Genomic DNA, 10,860 nt, shown 5'->3' with positions numbered 1-10,860 from the left:
AACACCGGCAGAGACTGCGGAATGGTCTCCTTGGTCGTAAGCACTGGCAGTGACAGTGGAACAACCTCTGTGGTCGTGGGCACTGGCATTGTTCCCAAGCCTTCGTGGCTGCGACTTGGGAACAGCCTCTGTGGCCAGGAGTGCTTTGCAATGACTGGGGAGCAGGAGCCCTTTTCCTCCTCCTCTTCTGGGCGGCCAGGAGCACTGTATGAATGAACTTTGTGACCTAGCACATTGGCACTGGGATGGCCGAGGCTTCAGGTGCGGCTCTGGGACGGATGAGGCTTCAAGAACTAGCTTGTTGACCATTGCAGGCGTGGGTGTTGACTGTGCCAGGCGTGGGCGCTGGCTTATTGACAGAAGCAGGCGTGGGCGCTGGCAGCAGCAGGGGAACAACCACCATGGCCGTGAGCACTAACAGTGGCAGGGAAATGGCCTCCTTGGCAGTGGATGCTGTCAGCGGCAGGGAAATGGCCTCCGTGGCAGCGGATGTTGTCAGCGGCAGGGGAACGGCCTCCGTGGCCATGGACACTGGCTGCAGCAGGGGAACAGCCTCCGTGGCTCATCATCTTCCAGGCAGAGGGAAGTATTGTGATTAGCAGCAGTGGGCTAAGCCGAGGCATCAACAACATTGTTGTACAGCAGGGTGGGCAAAGTTTCTGAATAATGAACAGGTGTTTATAAACTCAGCAAAAAGGAAACGTCTTTTTTTCATGACGAAATTATACTAAAGATAATTTTTTTAAAATCCAAATAACTTTACAGATCTTTATTGTAAAGGGTTTAAACAATGTTTTCCATGCTTTTTCAATGAACCATAAACAATTATTTTTAATAAATAAATCGATAAACAATTGATGAACATGTACCTGTGGAATGGTTGTTAAGACACTAACAGCTTACAGACAGGAGGCAATTAAGGTCACAGTTATAAAAACATAGGACACTAAAGAGACATTTCTACTGACTCACCAAAAGAAAGATGCCCAGGGTCTCTGCTCATCTGTGTGAATGTGCCTTAGGAATTCTGCATGGAGGCATGAGGACTGCAGATGTGGCCAAGGCCATAAATTGCAATGTCCTTACTGGAAGGAAGGACAGCTGATCGTCCTCGCAGTGGCAGACCACGTGTAACAACACCTGCACAGGATCGGTACATCTAAATATCACACCTGCGGGACAGGTACAGGATGGCAACAACAAATGCCCGAGTTACACCAGGAACGCACAATCCCTCCATGAGGAGGAGATGCACTGCAGTACTTAATGCAGCTGGTGGCCACACCAGATACTGACTGTTACTTTTGATTTTGACCCTTTGTTCAGGGACACATTATTCAATTTCTGTTAGTCATATGTCTGTGAAACTTGTTCAGTTTATGTCTTAGTTGTTGAATCTTTTTATGTTCATACAAATATTTACACATGTTAAGTTTGCTGAAAATAAACGTGGATGAGGATGTTTCTTTTTTTGCTGAGTTTACATAAATGTGGGAGTATACATATTGTTGTAGCCATTATTCTGACATTACAGCCATGACAATTTCTGAATGACCCATTTTTGCTGCTAATTTGCTGCTTGGTAGACTTGCAATTTGCTTTACAAATTGAATAGTGGTGTGTGTGCACAAATTAATATTAATATTAACATTAATATTAAAAAAGCTAATCCTCTTATTTATAATTACCCAGCTGAGACACATCAGGTTAAAGGTGAAATAGGCATGCTCTCTTTCCCCCTTAAACTGGCGTGCCTCAGCTGACAGAGCCCTTGAAGTGAGTACTATGAAGGGAGAAGGACATTACTGTCTCATTTGTGCATTTAGAACACCCGTCAGAAAGATGTACAACACAGCCTCTCTATTTTGAATGGGAATGTAATTATAATAACCTAGATGCAAAATTCATAGCTGTTAAGCTTGCCATGACAAACAACAACAACAAAAAACAAAAACGATTGTGTCAAATAAACCCTCTTTGTGTCTTTATTTTATTTCAATTTGTACCATTATTTAAAGGTGCACTCAGTAAGTTTTTGTTCATATCATCTTATACTTACACTGACACCTAGTGGCCTGGATGTAGCATCATTCAAACTCAATAGTTTTCAGTTACAGATGCCAATAAAACAATTCTGAATTTACACCCATGATTAATATAATCCATGAGTGAAAGTGTTGAATGACAGGATGGTTACTGAGATTAAGTAGTATTTGGCTGGTCATATGATTCTAGCATGGCAGCCCCCATGAGCTTTTTATTAGGTTACTGATGTGACTGGAGTCTTCATCTAATGCGAGTGTTCTTGATTTTATACATAAGTTTCAAAATTACAATTCATTTCTTAAGGAGTACAGCTTTTTAATGACGAAAAAATTACACAGTGCACCTTTAAACTTGTGTACTGTTTAAATAAATGTGCAATACTGTTGGGGAAATCTACATTAATTTGACAAATTCTTTGTAGGAAAATGCTTATTCTGTGTCTTCTCTTTGTAACACCATGGTCAGGTTTGATTACAAGCATAATGACATAAACTGCAAAAACTGACACAATAAATCAATTTTAAAATTCTGACAAATAATAGTTTGATCATATCTAAATATATATCCAAATGCATATCTTGTGATAAAATAAAAAATTAAGTTACAAGCCATCAGACCACACAGTAGGTGGCTACATCCATCTACTGGCTGTTTCTGGCATGACATGGTTTTCAAGTCATGTTATTTATATTTTGTTCACCAGATGTCAGCAATCTGCCTCCAATTTATGTCACGTTCTCATATTTTCTTCATCTTTTTTAACTTATAGAATTGAAGGTTCTTCTTTTCTTTTTCTTTTTTTTTTTTTTGCTTATGGAAATTTAGAATTACGTAGTTTATCCAGCAAATCGTGCTCTGACTCCATTGATTACAGAGCTGACTCTGAGGTGACGATGCCTCTGGGCAGAGTTGAGCGGTGCGGAGTTGAGCGGTGTCTTCTCTGTAAGTTGCTAACTAGTTTGTGAAATACAAACTTGAAAGTTAATAAACAATGACTCCATCATTTTGATTTTTCAATATAACTAATATAATGTTAACCCTGTCCCTGACATCCATGACACTCATATCTGTTTGCTGTTAGCCAGCTATATTTTGTCAGTGCAGTCAGTTGCCTAATGTAGCAGATTGAAAAGTAAACATCAGGGCATCTTTATGCAGGTCAGCAGACAATGGTGCAGTGGTGGATTGTTTCTGTTGAGTGTTGATTTCACGCTACGTTGTTGCCTAGTTGGTGAGACCATCTTTTATAGATAACTAGCTAACCACGTAGCTACTTTCATTGCTTGTCAGCTGAGTGGAAAATAATGTGTAAACATGTATTCACCAAACTTTTTTGTTCAGGTTTCACAGTTTGGTACCCCCTTCAACATTTCCAACCATTGCATTTATAAAATGTAATATTTGAAACTCTGGTATTCCACCGTTGAAAGTTTCCCCGGAACTAGTATAGCAGAAAACAGTGTAACACCGCTGCCGCTGTTTATCTCTTGTCTCGGCAGATGGAAATACTTTTTGTTTTACAACCTGCCAATAATTGACTGGCAGTATTAACATAGTCAGCATTTGACTGATTCTAAACAGTACAACTGATGTCTATTTAGCTATTCATTTTATTTTTATTGATTCTTTATTTTAATGGTCAGCATTTGACTCATACTAAACATTCAGTTCTAAAAGAAATTAAGCTATTTATTGTATTTTTATTTATTCTTTATTTTGTCAGAGTTCATTTCTAGAATTTGTTGACAATGTATAATAATAATGTCAAATGAACAATCCCCATAGAAAAGGTATGTTTTCATTCCAGATCAAAAATCAACTATATTGGCCATCATATCAGTACTCTATGAATTTTCCCCCTCTAAAATCGGTATCGGTCTCAAAAAACCCAAATCGGCCGGGCTCTAGTCATAACAAGGTACACATGCCCAGGTTCAATATCTGCTGTCCCCTACTAACTTTATCAAGTCTTCACAGGGGCACAACTACCCATTTTCTAATATGTATGTGACACTAACTTTTACACCCCTTGCTAGGGGTGCTTGGGTGGGCATGGGTTGGGGGATGGGGGGGGTGGGCAGTCTCCTTATATGCGTTGACTGGGGGGGTGGAGTAAAATTGCGGCCCCCCCCCTTTACATTGCACCCCTATACATTGCATACACTGCATATATGGTTTTTGCACCTCTAAGTCTGAAACTAGGTGAAGTTTTCCTGCTATTGGTTACATGAAAGAACTGAAATATGAGGAACGTTCCTCCATATTTGCAGCTCAAATAATACACAAGCTTTAACATAAGAATTAAATAATTGCTTTAATATAATTATAACACACATAATTGCCTTTAAACTTTCCAAAAATTGTCCCCATTCACTTTCATTGTAAGTGCCTCACTGTAACCTTGATTTGCTTTCTTTTTTCTTTCTTTCTTTTTTTAAGAAAAGGAGAAACAAGTCGAACCTTTTTTGGTTATCAACATTTTTCCTCAAATGCTGTCCTGGAATAATCCTTTAAGTAAGCCTTCTTTTTTTAGACAGTATTATTTGTGTTTGAGATGTATGAGATGTCAGATTTATGGCAAGATGTCAGTGTTATTTATGTTGATATGTTGCCTGATTTCACAATGTGTGAAAAATAGAGTACCCTTTTTAAGATGCACCATATGGTACGTCATATGGAGTTATGAAAGTCAAAAAGAGAATAGGATAGGAAACGTAGATAAAAAATAATTGATAGAGCAGAATGCGTGTTGGGTAAGCAAGGGGGCTGAGATCTATGGTTACCAAGGCAACAGGGTGTCAATTTTGTTGCTTTGAACTGATGAACAAGTTTGTTGAAGACTCACGGAACCCCATATCTATCACACACATACACATCTCTAATACAACACAGCTGAAACATCGCTCTGCTTTAATGTTGGGAATTTATATATGATCGCTGCCTTTAAGGCATAATCTACAGCCAGCTGTTGGTTGAGTGTTTATAGAATAGCAGACACCTTCAAAAGTGTCTGCTATTCTACACAAACAATCCCCCCCAGAATTTGTTTCCTGATAACTCCACCTGTGTGTGTTTTCAAAGATGCTGCTTTGTGTTTTGGCATCAAATCCCTGAGGCCACAATGGATCCACACTAACAGTTACACATTGCCTAATAGTGGGAAAGCAGCATGACTGATGGAACACATCACATTCAGCAACTGACAAACTGAGATCAGAATGCGAGAAAAACCTCACACTTGTGCTGTCTCCAGAGATTACCTGATGTATCCCTCCATAACTGCAGGTGAGCTGGGAGGGGTGCAGAGGCATCCTCAACTTCCCCCTTCTCACCTCTCTCTGCAAAAGATTAAAGAACCTCAGTCAGAGCTGTGAAATTAATTAGAGAGAAGATGGTCGTGAGAGTGAGGGAGGGATATACAGTATGGGTTGAGAAAAGGCCATTGGGAATGTGAGGAGAATAGGTAATAAAGGGATAAAACTTCTAAGAGAGGTTGACTTAATTTTTTCTTGCAAATATTAGCTTTTTTAATGTCCATTTAAATCTTTTGATGCATATGTTTTCCAGAATACCATTTTAACTTAGATCCACCAAATTCACAGCAAAAGCCCTGAAGAAGTTCTCCTCAAAAAGCTAACGGTAATTTCAGACTTTGGGGCAGATCAGCCTCGGCATAGCAAGAAGTCTTACAGAGGTCCCACTCCAAAAATAAACAGGTAAACAAGCCTGCAGCATGGTGGGAAATTATGTAAATTTTAATTCACTGGCCGGTTGTAGGCATGGGCAGGGGTGGGCTAAGCCCACCCAAACGTGAGTCTTGCCCACCCAGGGCTTGACAATAAGGACTGCCCGATGGCCCGGGGCCAGTGTGAGAAAGATTCGGGCCAGTTGCTTGAACTGTCACTTGCCAGATCGGGCCAGTGCTGCATTTATAACATTAGTGGAAGCAAACAACAAGCAAGAGCACAAAAATTACATGGAGCAAAGGAAGTCTTCTAACCGAGGAGTGACCGCAAGTATATTTATCTCTCAAAGATGTGCAAATGCATAATATGCTGGACGTGGCAAGGCACAGTCGTATGCACGCACAAGATCGTGCAGACACCGAGCGCACTCTCCTAGCACTGTCCTTGCTCTTTTCCAAGTGTCTTAGCAGCAGCTATTACCAATGTGTAGAAAATAGCAGAAAAACCCCGACTTAATGAAGTCGGATTTCATAGTGGGATTTAATGTCTTGTGCAACATTTTAAGAATCCCCGCACATTCCGTGTTCACAGTGCGCGAAATCCCCACATTTTTCATTTTTACATGTTGGTGAAAATTAGTAATCCACACATTGGAATATAAGAAATCAACAGTTTCTTTCAATAGGACTGAAAATACATGTCTCTCCGTGCATATGTCTCATCATCATCTCTCTCTGTGCTGCGTAGACTGTTTAAAATGCATGTGCTCTCGTAAAGGGACACAGCGCTAGTTTTATTCCCATTGTAAAAAAAACAAACACATTTTCTCTCATTAATTCACATTTAGAGATGTTGCTCCGAATGATACGTAATAAACTTTGTTAAACCCCAGTTATACACGTGTCTGGAAATCACGAGCTGCTCAATATCCAAAATGTAAGTATACATTTAATTAGGTAATGTTTCAAAACGTAAACATTACTTTGACATGATAATGCCGTTTGACATGAATAGAAGCAAAATGTGGCTCATTGTGCATGACACCTCAGAGACACCAGCATGTGGAGGCCCATGCTACTCTCCGTGATCCACGCACAACTACCATGCACCCCATTGTGAGCGAGGACCACTAATCGCAACCACGAGGAGGTTACCCCATGTGACTCTACCCTTCCTAGCAACCGGGCCAATTTGGTTCCTTTAGGAGACCTGGCTGGAGTCACTCAGCACACCCTGGATTTGAACTCGCGACTCCAGGGTTGGTAGTCAGCATCAGTACTCGCTGAGCTAACCAGGCCCCAACATTTACCTATTTAAATGAATATCAGATGCTAAAACTACATCGAATTACAGTCCTTACCAAGAATACACTTTAACGTATTGAGGACTTGCTATTGGCTGTTGTCATTGCATAATTAATGAGGTACATGTGTGCAGGTTTTGGGGTGTAATTAATTCATATTTAAAAGTTATTGAAGGTTAATAGTTATATTTTAACTTCCATTTAATGTTAATGATGTCGTTTTACTGATAAACCAACATGTTTGGTAAATGATTCAGTGTTTCACGTTGTTGTGAAATATCACACACTGGTGATAGATGCTGATGAAATCTTATAAAGTGAGATTGAAGCTTAGAGGCACTGGTACTATATGAAACAAATGGTTAATTAAAATTCAAAGTTTAACGAAGCATGATTCTCAGGTGTTCGTCACCTGTTTAAGTTTGTTGAGGTCTGACATTTTGGTTGTTAGAGCAAGACATCAGTTTGATAATTATTAGCAATCTAGAACAGGAAAACGATGTCTCACAGTGGCTAGTGGTCACTCATTTTTAGTCAATTCCCATGCTATACTATTATTAATGCCATTTGCCAAAAGTGAGCATATTTTTATGTCAGCCGAAGTTCATTTGAGGTGTAGGCTAAAAGAGGGGGGTCGTGCCCACTCCACTCCATCCTTGCATTCATGGGGAATCTGATTTGGCTATATCATTTGCTTTAAGGCTGTAATTCTAATTACTCTGAAAGTGTATTGCTGTATTTTTTTTCCTTAGTAATGTAGGTAGTATACAAAGAATAAGGTTGCCAGGGCCCACTTCAATCTTATGATTTATGTTTTGTTTATTTATTTCAATATATATTTTAAAATGGGAAATATAGGAATAATGATCTTAACAATTACGCCATGTTATGCCAATTACAGAAATTAAAATAAATTGTCCGACTCCCCCAGAACCTAGCTGAATTGGGTAAACCCAACAAAATTAAATGTGAATGTAACTCAAATAAATCTCTTTTATTTCTTTATAACTAGTGAAACTGAATGTTGCCACTGTTATCCCCGATGTTGTTTTTATATATATATATATATATATATATATATATATATATAAATAAAAATGATAAATAAAGTTAAATAAAGTACAATAATCCTAAATCCTAACATATTTACCTACAATGTATGTGTTTTGTGTTAGGTGGATGATTTTAATGATTTCTCTCATTCTACTGGATATTTAGTCCATTTTAATTTAATAACTTTGTTTGTACACTTAAGTTGAATTAACACGCATATTTGCCAGGTCAACTCAAAAACATATGTTGAATGAACTCAAATCAGTGTCAGTTAACTCCCAACATTTATCGCAAAATCTTCTATGCTTAATTACTTTAAGTCTAAAGACATGTTAGACAGACAAGATCACCTTAATTGTTGTCCCAACAAGCTTAACAAATTTGTCTTAACAGACAGTTTAATTTTGAACAATGTTGCTGATTTGCGAATGTATTGGGGGTGCCCAGCCCGCTCCTCTGCAGATGTCTGTTAGAGAGGTGCCATTGGCCAGTGCCCACGAGGATGCCTCACTCCTTGTAGAGTGTGCTCGTATTCCCAAAGGGGCGGGTATGGCCTGGGCCTAGTATGCCAATGCGATGGCATCCAAGATACAGTGGGCAAGCCTCTGTTTGGAGACAGCATTCCCTTTACGCTGTCCACCAATGCAGACAAAGAGCTGATCAGAGCGTCTAAAACTCTGCGTGCAATCCAGCTAGATGCGCAAAGCATGCACCGGACGCAGCAACTAAAAGGCTAGGTCTGCCTCCTCACAGGGCAGCTCTTGCAGGCTCACCACCTGATCCCTAAAAGGGGTCATGGGAACCTTGGGCACATAGCCCGGTCGGGGTCTCAGGATCATTTGAGAGTCCTCTGGACCAAACTCCAGGCATGTTTCGCTAACAGAGAACACTTTCAGGTCCCCGACCCTCTTGATGGAAGTGAGAGTGGTCAGGAGGGTGGTCTTCAATGATACGGCCTTCAACTCGACTGACTGTAGGAGCTCAAATGGAGCTCCCCGTAGGCCCCGAAGGACCATGGAGAGGTCCCATGAGGGAAAGAAGTGCGGCCTAGGAGGATTCAACCTCCTTACCCCTCTCAGGAACCTGAGGATTAAGTCGTGCCACTTCAGGGCATACAGCTGACTTGTGGAGGGAGCCCTGGCCTGAGTGATCATGCTTACCACTGCGGGTGGTAGACCTTAGACTTAGGTCTTCTGAATCCTGTCCAGGGACCAGACATGGAGGCTCCAGAGGTCTGGGCACGGGTGCCACATGGTGCCCCGTCCCGGCGAAAGAAGGTCCGTCCTCAGGGGAATTTGCCAGGGAGGTGCTATCGCGAGGAGTGTGAGGTCCGAGAACCAAGTCTGGGTGGGCCAGTACGGCACCATGAGGGTGACTTGTTCCTCGTCCTCCCTGACCTTGAACAGAGTCTGTGCAAGTAGGCTCACTAGGGGGAACACGCATTTGCACAGCCCCCGGCCAGTGCATCTGTCCCGAGGGGGGCTGCTGTCAGAGAATACTAGAGGAGGCAGTCGGAGGATTTCCATGAAGCGAACATGTCTACCTGTGCTTTGCCGAATCAACTCTAAATCAGCTGGACCACCTGGGGGTGGAGTCTCCACTCTCCACTGAGCGTCACCTGCCACGACAGCGTGTCCACTGTCCGGGATATGAGTGGCGACCTCAGACGCTGCTGACTCCAGAGGAGGAGATGACAGGTGAGTTGTGACATACGATGAGATCATAAGCTGCCTTGGCAGTTTATAAGCCGATTGTAAGCCGCAGATATGGTTTAAGTGGTGCAGCCAGGCGCGCAAAGGCGGGGGAACTGTGTTCACGGGGCCCTGGCTGCGAGTGCTCAAGGTGGAACAAAAGATTGTCCTCCCGGCCCTCCACCAGGTGAGGAAGTGGTCTGGTTACCAGATCCTGAGTTCAAGATGTGCTTTATCACCTCTGTCTGTTTTTTCACTGCCAAGAAATGCTGGGTGAAGTCCTCAACGGTGTCGCCGAAAAGGCCGACCTAGGAGATGGGGCGTTCAGGAAGGACCACAAGAGTGGACATCTGACAAAATGTGTTACAACTGTGTTGCTTCAGTTAATTTTAAGTAAATTGAACAAGTAGCAAAAACATTTTTTAATTCTATGTGTAACTTCAGTGAAAATTTTAGGTGTAGGGATGGATTGACCGTTGTTGTAACAGGTTTGATATAAATATGACATTTATAGGCCTACTTGCCAAAGGTTTGCTATTAAAGTGTTTATGAGTATGTGGCAGGGCGGAGGGTGGGTCGTGATTATACACACCCAGTCCCTTATCAGGCTAAGACATGTCCGTAAACAATCTCTCTCTCCCACACAATCCTCCGCAGTTGGCCTTTATCCCTCTCGGAGGCTTGATTAGCCTGATAAGAGACTGGGTGTGTATAATCACGACCCGGCCCCGCCCTCCGCCCTGCCACAGAGTAGAGGCAAATATTTGCAGTACTGGTAGATTATTGGCAAATGTTACCCATATAGCTGTTTTCCTGTGGCAGATATTTACCAAAAGTTTGCCATAGAACTGTTTGCTAATACTGGCAGATAATTGATGAATATTCACAATATAATTGTTTGCCAGTAGTGGCAGGTACAGTGCATTCAGAAAGTATTCAGTCTCCTTAATTTTTTCACATTTTGCAGCCTTATGCTAAAATGCTTTAAATTATTATTATTCTATATTATATATAATTTTTTTTTTTTTTACATCAATCTACAGTCCATACCCCATAATGACAAAGCAAAAACCAGATCTGT

The sequence above is a fragment of the Xyrauchen texanus genome, chromosome 7 (genome assembly GCF_025860055.1).
Source record: "Xyrauchen texanus isolate HMW12.3.18 chromosome 7, RBS_HiC_50CHRs, whole genome shotgun sequence".
Taxonomy (NCBI): Eukaryota; Metazoa; Chordata; class Actinopteri; order Cypriniformes; family Catostomidae; genus Xyrauchen; species Xyrauchen texanus.
The sequence above is the reverse complement of the archived record's forward strand: the minus strand, read 5'-3'. Positions refer to the sequence as shown.